We start from the raw sequence: 11,059 nt of genomic DNA, 5'->3' as shown, positions 1-11,059 counted from the left end.
ATTTGGGTAAGATGACGCGTCATCACCCCTGTACAAAGGGTATACCACTATCAATCACCATCATCAGCAGAAAAGGTGCATATTTTTAGCTCTGATGATGGTAAGTGAAAAGTGAGGTTTGTTCGAATTCATGGAAGGAAATGTTGAGAAGATGTTGCCATGCCACGCGGCCTAGAGAACGCCGCTCGGAAACTCAGGAAACTAGACAGCTGGTAGGGGTAGTCATTGCTCGGGGTTAAAAAACCAGTACCTAGGTTAATATAAAACACAACTAAAATTGCACATGTTACAAACAGCATCATTGTTGGAAAGGGCATTTTGTGAAAGTAAAAAAAAGGAAAGATAACGTGAGAACCATGTGCGGGGCAGAAGAAAAAGCAGTGCAAAGAAAAAAAGAGGGGGGAAAAGAATGGCGGAAAAAAATTGCTGAAGGGTGGTCTGCGGTACAAAATTGGAAGCTTAACTACGAAAGCAAAATAAATTGGACGGTCACATTCGGAGCTGGCGGAGGCGGGTCACATTGTGCGGATAAAGGTACTCGCAAGTCAATGCTTAATGCTATATTCTCGATGAACATCGGAAGAAATGTAAGTTGTCACTTGAAGCGTTGCTAACAACAGGCTCCAGGAAGTTGAATTTGTGAAATAAATGAGATTCCTTATATTCTCTATAACTAGAAGACTAGAAGTAAAATGCAAGTTAAGGCAGTCAAAATTTTCGCCTGGTTGATTAAAATGCGGAGCGACAGCAATAGAGACTTCCTTTAGAGTACCTGCCTGGTAGGTAACCCTTTCGTGGTCGTCGTCGCTACCTTGTGAGAAGTTTGCTAATCTCTACAGATTGTGGTGAGAATAGTGGCCCCATGATGCCATCAGGATATGTGCCGTGTGCAGGCATCAGCCATGCGGACAAGCAGTCCAATCTACCCGAGAGGGTATTATGCCTTTCCACCTACCGCGGTGCTTCTTCCGCTGACACCGGAGTGGGTGCATGCCCTCACGGTTAGATTGGAATACTTGTCCACATAGCGGATGGCTGGGCATGGCGCATACCCTGATGGTATCATGGGCCCGCTGTCCGAGCAGGTGAAGTAAACAGGGGCTCAGGTACGAGCTGTGCGAGCACACGCAGTTCCTCTTCTTCCGAAAGCACTGCATGGTACATGACCTTCAGGGAAAACTGTCCACAAATGCTATTTTATGATATGACGTAGCCACTGTGGAATTTCCAATCTTCCAGTGTTAATATTCTTTGTTACAATCCCTGCCAGCAAGAAGAGGGAACCATCCTGACGACTCATGAGGACGATGGAACCAGCGGATGATAATAGGACTTGAGTCGCTGCACATGCCCAGTCTCAAGGCCACGGAGCCGAAGATTCGATGAGGGCGTAACTGGCTCGACAATATAATATCTGGCGAAGTACTTTTGGTAACACGGTAAAGAACGTGGTTCTTAAATGTAGGCTTCGGAGAGAGACCTGGAAAGGGACATGGCACCCAAAGCCAAACATGGGAGCCCAGAGAGAAACCGCATGGTGCAGTGGACGCGTCATGGCGAAATCTCTTTCACTGCTGGTGTTCAGAAGTAAATGAACGAGCGGGCTCGCGTCATTCCTCAGAATACTCCGAAATCTTGGAAATCGGTGTGCACTTGGAGGTATCATGGTCGTATGGAAACACCGCAGCCAGTGTGCAGGTTCGTTGCCACAAATAAACAATAAAAAAACCGGCCGCATCTTCACACGGGGGGAACTCGAGTAAATGCGTCGCAGAGTGGTGGGGGTATCGCGTGAATGTTGCGTAATTGGGCATGGTTTGGGAATGCTTAATTGTTATTTCGTCTTTATTATTCTTATTTATTCAATGAAGGAGAAGCGAAGGCAAGTAGTGTAAAGTTAAAGTATGTCTTTATTGCTTGGTACCGTCAAGCAAAGCATCAAGTCAAGTGAAAGCCAAGCAAAGACGCCCTTGACTGAATTCCGAACGCGCGCTCCGCCGCTTATATACACACCGCCCGCGTTCGAGGAAGAGGAGAACGGGGGAGGGACGCGCATGCGCACACTTCCGTACACAAGCGCGCGAACTTTCCACGCTCCCACCACGCCGTTATCACGTGTACACGCCCTGCCGCCGTTACTGTTGAGCGCGACGAAGCGCAGCGGTAGCTACGACGCAAGCGCGCACAGACGCGCGCCCCCTGCACCGCAGGAGCTGTTGTTGATAGCGACGGAGCGCACCGGGGTACACGCGCTCCTCCCGCACCGCCGAGAGCGAGGAGGGTACGGGGGAGAGACGCACACCTGCGCCTCGACGCGACGCGCATGCGCAGTGAGCGTGTGGACGACGCCGACAACATCGACGAGTGACAACGCGAGCCTAAGAAATGCTCCGCATTTAAAAACTGTTAAAACCCGGTAGTCCGCTGCGCCGCGGTATTGTACGCATACATGGTGACCGTAAAGACCTGATCCGAGTTTGAATGATCTTAGGAAATATATATTAACAGCATGTCGCCATGAGTGCGGTTGAAGCGTTCGGCTATGCCGTTGGTTTTAGGGTGGTACGCTGTGGTACTGCGATGGCCTATGTTGGGGCCAAAAGCACTTTGAGAATTTCCCATAAAAAGACGTGACCTCTGTCACTGCGCAGCTCTTGTGGCGTTCCGTGTGAAAGAATACAGCGACAGAGAAGGGAGGATGCCACATCCCGCTTTGTTTTTGCGGCTGACAGGGGTGTGGTCTGGGCATATCATGTGAGATGGTGTACAGCAACCACAATCCAGCGGTGTTCTCTGGATGTGCACGGTATTGGCCCGTAGAGGTCGATCCCACTCTATCGAAGGGGCGCGCAGGGCACGGCAGAGGCTGGAGTTCGCTTGTTGTTCGTGGTGGGGGGACCTACGGCGCTACTGGTGTGTACATGAGCGAATATATTTCTTGACGAAGGTGTACATTCCTCGCCAGTAAAAGCGAAGGCGAAGTCTTCGGTATGTCTTCTAAAACCTCCGTACGCACACTGCGTATCACCGTGGAGCGAAAAGCAGATGTGCAAGCGTAAATGACGAGTGATGGCAAGGAATTATTTGGACCTTTGGATAAATAGTTTTAGGGTAAAGGAGTTGGTCACGGACAGATATATAGATAGCTTCACGGCGAAGAGAGCGGGGCGCGGACGCTGACTGTGGTCGTGAAAAAATTTCAACAATGGAAGCGATCCACGGATCCTTCTGGTGTTCACTAGCCGTGTGGGTGATGTGAGGGGTTGCTAGAGTACGCAACACAGAAGATAAATCGTTGGTGTCGGACGGTAGAGGAGACCCAGAAAGGTCGTCAGCGTCTGTATGCTTGCGGGTGGAGGGGCATACCACTCGTATGTCATGTTATTGCAGCAGGAGAGTTCATCGAATGAGGCGGCCATTTGGATTCTTCAGAGAAGAGAGCCAGCAAAGGGCGTGGTGGTCCGTCCCTACGCTGAACGGTCGTCCGTACAGGCACAGGAGAAATCTCGTAATAGCCCGAACGATCGCTAAAGATTTGCTTTCATTGACGGAGTAGTTGACTTCCGCTTTTTAAGCGTACGGCTGCCGTTAGCGACAACGTACTCCTCGGACCAGGTCTTGCGTTGTGCTAGTACTGCCTCCATGCCCACATCGCTGGCATTGGTATGGATTTTTGTGGGAGCCTATAGATCTAAATGTCGTATTACCAGTGCCAAAATAAGAAGGCGGCCCAACATATCAAAGGGTTTGTCGCAGGCGGGTGACCAATCGCCGATTTCGTTGGTGGCGAAAATACGGACAAAGCTCCGGTAGTAAGAGCCAACTCCGTCAAAACCGCGAAGTTGTTTCATTGTCCTCGGTTTTGGAAATTCCCTCATGGCGCGAAGTTTTAATGGGTCCTGAAGGACACCGTTTTTTGACACCACGTGGCCTAAAAAAGTACGTTTTCGGCTGGAAACCGGCATTTCTTCAACATTAACTGCAGGCCTGCTGTGGCAACGCAGGACAACATTTGTTCGGGGTGGCTAATATGCATCGCAAAATCAGGGGACAACATGACTCTGTCATCAAAGTAACACAAGCATGTCTTCTATTTCAGGCCACGCAATATGTTGTCCATCATCCTTTCGAAGTTCGCGGGAGCATGCCCAAAGGGCATGACGTTGAATTCGTACAGTCTGTCCAATGTGACAAAGGGTCTTTTAAGACGATCCCCTTCTGCCATAGAAGAGAAGAAGAGAAGAACTCAGCTCCTTCCAAATAATTGAAGGCGTCATCTATGCGAGGAAGCGGATATACTTCTTTTCGTGGCATCTGGTTGAGGCCCCGGTAGGCCACGAAGAAGCGAACAGACCTGTCTTTCTCATTACAACTGCTACGGGAGAGGCCCACGGGTTGGTCGAAGGGCTTACAACGTCACGCGTGAGCATGTCCGCGACGTGCTCATTGGTGACTTGGGGCTCAGTGGCCAACTCATGGTATGGCCGCTGTCTTACGGGTGCTTGGGAACCGCTGTCAATTCGGTGCGAAACGTTGGATTCCCGACCCAAACCGCCGTGTTTGGCATTGAAAGAGTCTTGGAAACAACGTAGAAGGGCCAGACGCTCGTCTGGTTGTGCAGGATCTAAAGCATCGTCGAAGGAATGTAACACGACATCGGAGTCACAGTTCAAAGTAAAACAAAGTGCACCGAAATGCAGTGATCGAGAACTCTTGGGCACGTTGACAATTAGATCATCTTCAACTGGCTCAACGTATCCAAGACATTCACTGCGAACCAATGTGCTGGATCATGAAGAAGGGTACAGAACGAAAAGTCATACCCACCACCCGAGCGAATTTCAAGGTCAGCGAAACGTAGCGGCAAGCGTGTGCGGGCATTGAAGAGCGTCGACGGTGTAAAGAAAACGGTGCCGTACCACAGACAGTCACAAGACACAGAAGAAACCACATACTTTCGGGGCGAATGTCCATATTATCGGGGGCAATTCCTGTGCCAGTACGTTCCGTATAGCCGTGTCGTCACACGGGCAAAGTGCAACTTTAGTGTGAGCACACCGAATGATACCGTGATGCGTGACAAGAAGTCCAAAACGAGCATGATATCGTGCGAACAAGAAGGAGAAACGATGAAATGGATGATATAGACGTTTTCCTGGATTGTAAGTGGGACAGTGCATGTCGCCAATGGTTTTACGTCTACAGCATTCGCAGTTCAGAGCGCAAGGTGACAGGGCGGAGCAGTGACTTTTCTAAAGGAATGACAAAGAATTTCATGTATAACAGACACAGCGGCACCAGTACCGATAAGAGCAAATGCGGGAACACGTACTACGGTAGAATCAGTCACCTAGTTAGGCAAAAGCGGAGCTCTCGAGCAGTTAAACGCTGGCGCAGTTCTTGCCTCTGTAACTGCGGCCGCTATTTTCCCTCAGCTGCGGGGATGCCACGTGGGCACATCATGGATACGGAGCGGCGAAGCGGAGATAGGTAACGGCGGCTTGAAGCCGTCGACGTCGACTGTTCAGTAGACTACGAGGTAGGGGTTGCGCTAGAAGTAGCGGTAGCGAAGGGTGGTTGAAATCAATAGGCCGGGAACTGGCAAGCGTCAACGGGAGATAAGGTGCATAGCGACACAAACATGCCACATGTCCCAGAAGTCGGAAAGCAAAACATATTGAATGGTTGTTGGGGGTGCACCATAAATGTGGCGTCCAAGGTGCCACTTGAGGATACGGCGATGCTGGCTGCTGGTCGCTCTGGACAAGCTGCTGGGTGGCTAGGTCGCTATCGGTCACGGCTCTGAATACTGCGCTGTCTTTATCGGAGTCGTGTGGTGGTGGGTCGTCTCGGGCGCAGAACAGCCAGTCGGTGTAAGGAAGTTTCCTCCCAGATTTATAGACGATTGTAACGTCGAACTCTTGCAGGTGCAAGCTCCACTGCCCAAGACGGCCAGCCGGGTCCAACAAATTTGCGAGCCAACACTAAGAATGGTGGTCTGTTACAATCTTCAATTGTATATCGCACACGTATGGGCGAAAGTTTGAAATCGCCCATATAATAAGCCAGTACAGACTCCAACTTTGGTAAGTGTTCGCCGAAAGTCCGGGCGAATACCACAACGTCGCCGAGGTGCCACCTCAGGCCAGCTACCGCAGTGTCCATGGCTCATTGAAACGTTGCTGGCACCGTGCATAGCCCAAACGACATCACCTCGAACCCGTATAGACCATCCGAGATCATAAATACAGTGGTATCTTGGTCTCTCCTGTCCACTTCAATTCGTCATTAGCCGGTCTTCAAATCCATCTACGAGATGTACTTCGCGTGGAACCGGTGGTCAAGGCTCTCGTGAATTCGTGGCAGATAGTACACGCCCTTCCTGGTGATTTTGTTGAGTAGCCCGCCGTGAACGCTGAACCTTATGTGTCTATTTCATTCTTCACGAGTACGAGCGAGGCAGCCCAGGGGCTTTTCGATGGCTGTATAATGTCATCACTGAGCATATCGCCGAGTTGAGTCCAGATAGCTTCCCGCTCGTGTGAAGAGACTCGGTACGGTGACTGTCGGCTGGGTTGGCTGCATCGTCGGTTATTATTCGGTCGTTCGCTAGAAGTGCCAGACGCAGTTCTGAGTTCTACGAAAAACACTCTCTGAGGTGACGCAGCAAAGCCAGTAATTTCTTCCGTTGTTCTTGCGGTAACAACGGATTAAGATCGAAGGGATTCGGAAGCTTCGAGGTATCTTCGGGTGTGCGTTTGAAGTCGGCAACCGCGATCTCGTCATTTGCTTTTTGCGTTTATTCGAGGAACGCAATTCCAGGGCCCCTGTTTAAATGCTGGTATTACTCGCTGAACTTAGTGACCAAGAATTGGGATTAGCGGTGCCTAAAGCGGGCAATGCCTCTTGCGACGGAGCACCGCGGTCACAACGTAGGCCACAATCGTGCTTTTACCTTGTTCGAAGTTTTTCTTCTCTTGTGTTCTCTACCATCTTCAAAGTTCTACTACTCCCTATATATATATATATATATATATATATATATATATATATATATATATAGAGAGAGAGAGAGAGAGAGAGAGAGAGAGAGAGAGTATGTAAGCATTAACATGCACGCAGAGCAGGAGAAAAAGAGGTAAATAGGGACAGAGACAAGCGAGAAAAGCATTGAAAAATAAAACTTTGTTGGCGTTTTTGGAAAAGGACTCCCTTTCTTCAGAGTACAGAATAAGTTACTGTCAAGGTTATATATAGAGAGAATGCAGAAAGGGCCACGGCAGGGCAAGGGAAAGTAGAGTTGGTACGCTGTGATCATGGTTAGGGAGCACCGAAAAAATAGACGAAGTGGAAGAGATAAAAAAATAACCGGAAATCACAGTCATGCGCCAAACATGACAAAACAGATCCAAAACAAATAAACAGAATAAAAAAAATGCACAAAGTAATTTTTTTCCCCGTCGCAACTGCGCTGAAAGAGAGGGGTCAAAACAAGATACTCCCATGCACGCATTTGGCATGGGCATAAAAAAGAGAAAGAAATTACGGTCACCTTGTATGAATATGAGAGGGAAGTACGAAGAAACAGCAATTAACAAGGTGATTGTAATTTTCAGTGTCAAGTAAAAACTAGAGGCAAGAGATTGGTCGAAAGAAGATATGCCCATGCATTCATATCTTCATATCTGGCCATACGCATCTCTTCCAAGAATCAGAGCCAGAAGATTGAAACATGAAAGAGGTTTCTTGGCTTCACACATGGCTTCTGTTGGTGGAAGGAAAGAACAGCACACACAAAAGCAGTCGGACAGGCAGTTTCCAATGGAAATGAGTGTACCTTCCTATCAAAAGCGCAGCAAGAAGCTTGAAAAAAGCAGAAAGAAAAGCAAAAAGCAGAAAAAAACGAGGCAGGTTGAAATAAGTCATGCAAAAGAAGGTAACACAAGGCAGGTGCACCCACATTACGCGCTCTCTGGCCGCCACATGGTACCAGTTCAGGGAACGCCGAAGCGGTCAGCACTGAATAATAAAACCACAATACTAAAAAAGGAAGCGGAGTGTAAATCAATCACACACGCTCGCGTGCACCACTCAATTACAAGGTGAGAGTACCTAAACTAGCAATGGTTCCACAGCCTACTACTCAGAGCATAATGTCCAGACTTGCTTGTCAGAAGTCGTTTGGTGCAGCCACCGTGCTAAAGATCTTGGTGCTAGCATGAAACTATAATCTTCTACTGGAGGTCGCCAACTGATCGGATAATATCATCGAAGGAAAGAAATGAACCGCGATAACACTATCTTGAGGAATGCAAAATTCCAGCATAAGAATAAGATGGGGACAAGGGGCTGAGAAGGCCAAACCCGAAATTTAAATCGGAGGAAAGATATGCAAGTTTACCATAACTTTTATTGATGCCAAACGACGCTGAGTTAAACTTATAGATAAGGTAGGACTCACGAACCGCGCGATCGTGATGCGTTTTAAAACTAGATTCAAGAATTGTGGCTTTTAGTTGTTCAAAAGAATGACAAGGAGTGTTAACATGCTTTGATAGAGGCAAAGAAGGGCAGGTTCTTGCATGAGAGCGGTGATTGTTAAACCTCAAACGGAAGGGTGCTTCCGTCAGCCCGGTGTATTCTTTATCGCAAATGATGCATTCCAGCAGGTATACGACATTGGTGGAGACACAGTTATAGTCCTCTTTAAAATTAACATATTAGTTTGCAGCTGTGTTTGGTGGCGCGCTGTGTGGTGGTCATTTGTAGCCATACCTTCCACCGTGGTTTGTTACAGGGCATGCAACCTGATGTCAGTGGTACGCTGATACTGGATGTGGTGAGAACGTGTCCCAAATTTTTGCTGCGTCTATAAACAACGCGTGACGGCTCAGGAAATATTCTCTTTAAGCGCTCAATTTGAACAATGATATTATGATGTTTCCTTAGTATGCATGCAACTTTCGGAACAGGCCGAATGGGTCTAACCGCGGTTTGTTTGTGGATTTGATTTCGAATCTTGTGTACACAGAAATTTGGTTTTTTTTGGACCAACGAGCTGGACCAAATTTGGAAATTTGGTTCAGCTGGTTAGTTCCGGTAATCGCGTCGTCGATCACCTGCGCTGGGTATTTGGATTCAAGAGTACGGTATTAAGTTCTCTGCAGTTAGAATCAAAATCCACTTGGCTTCTTTCACTCGCCCAAAACTGTCAGATTGGCTGCAAGGTATTAGGCTATTGCGTGGTCTGACAGGGCTGCTGAGGAAGTGGAGACACTATCGCGTGTCCGTAAGTTTTTATAGAGATAAATCTGAAGCCGGCCCTGAGAAACTGACTGTAACATTTAGGAAATTGATGCTTTGCTTGGAGTAAGAATGAAAGAGGCAGATATTAAGATGCGCAAGGTTAAATGCCTCAATAAACGTAAGAAGTTTCATTTCACAATGCTTCCATATGACGAATACATCGCCTATATACCTTTTGTAGTAAACAGGCTTCAAATGTTGGGTAGCGAGGAAGTTTGCCTCTAGGCATCCCACAAAGATATTCGCGTAGTTCGGCCCGATTTCGGTTCCAATTTATGTTCGGCCGACACCAGCCAAATCAAAATTGTTTAGCTGAAGAATATGGTGAAGGAACGTTTCAAGGGTGAGGGCACCGATAGGTTTGAAACCAGCCGACTGCTCATACGCACATGATACAGCGGTGATTCCATCCGCACAAAATTGTTAGTGTATAGCGGCACGACATCCCAGTAACAAGTAAATAGTTGTTAGGAATTATCAATCTTCATGATATCCTAGAGAAAATCATTTATATCCTTAATAAAGGATATAAGGAGGAACGTCACGAAGGAGGAACGTGGAGGAAGGAGGAAAGGTAGGAGGAACGTCGCGAATAAGACAGTCAACGTAGTGCGAGACTTTCTCAGTGACAGTGCCGATGCCAGAAACAACGTGCCGACCTGCGTTGTTACCTTTTTTAATCGTGGCGCAAAGGCATAATATACCCGCTACTGGGCTTAAGGGGATGAGAGAACGAGCAGTTGTTTTGGTTATTTCCGCTTTTTGAACCAGCTCTGTGAGTGTATCTTTGACATTTAGCTTAAAATCATTAGTAGGATCACCAGGAAGTACTTTGTAGATCATCGATTCAACTAGTTGTCTATGAGCATCGTTGACATAGAAAGCCTTGTCGACGACCACGATGGCACCTCCGTTATGGGCCGGTTTGATTACTATTTCGGTGCAACTTGCATGTTCTTCCAGGGATTTCTTTTCATTGTTAGTGATGTTACGGCAGAAAGAGATGGGGACGGCAGAAAGTTATGTTACGCTTTCGTGATGCTGCTCATCCATCGCGATAAACGGCTTTAGTGTACATGTCGAGCATGTATCGCGCGGCGATGTAGAGGTCAAGTGCTTAAGGCTAGGTAGTGTGGAGGACAGTGATGGTAGTACTGTAAGTCTCATATTTTTGACGAAGCTATCTGATTCCTTAAAAAGTTGAAATTCGTCAAAACATCCAGTTGCCCGGCAAAATTTCAGGCCTTTTGACAGAAAGTTTATCTGATCTGGTGATAGGGCAAAACTGAAGGTTCATCACATTCCCAATGAGATTTTTCTTAGCGTTCATACACTCGCAAGAGTTGTAAGATAGGGATGAAAATCTGGGTTTGAGTTTGCAGACTGATTAGTAGGGGTGCTAATATGAACTGGTAAGTGGTCAATATTTGACGCACTATTCGCGTTTAAGGGGCAATTTTTATGTGCATTTCCAAATAATGGGCAGCCAATAGTTGTTGGGCCAAATTTATTCTTACGGGTGTAGTCATTGCCAGTAATATTATCTCTGGAAAATTTACAGATTTTTCTTTCGGATATGGCGGATTCCTTTTTGGTTTTGTAGGTGTGTAGAAGGCCCGATTCCCTTTCGCTTACTTGCTTACTAAGAATTTCCTCGTCCTGGTGGAAGGAATAGGACATGGTGTAGTAGAGATTTGGAATGTTCTGCGTTAATTACAAGGATGCGTTTTCTAGTACCCGTTGCCACATCTTC

The sequence above is a fragment of the Haemaphysalis longicornis genome, unplaced genomic scaffold, assembly GCF_048455015.1.
Source record: "Haemaphysalis longicornis isolate Haplotype H1 unplaced genomic scaffold, Haemaphysalis longicornis Haplotype H1 scaffold_13, whole genome shotgun sequence".
Taxonomy (NCBI): Eukaryota; Metazoa; Arthropoda; class Arachnida; order Ixodida; family Ixodidae; genus Haemaphysalis; species Haemaphysalis longicornis.
The sequence above is the reverse complement of the archived record's forward strand: the minus strand, read 5'-3'. Positions refer to the sequence as shown.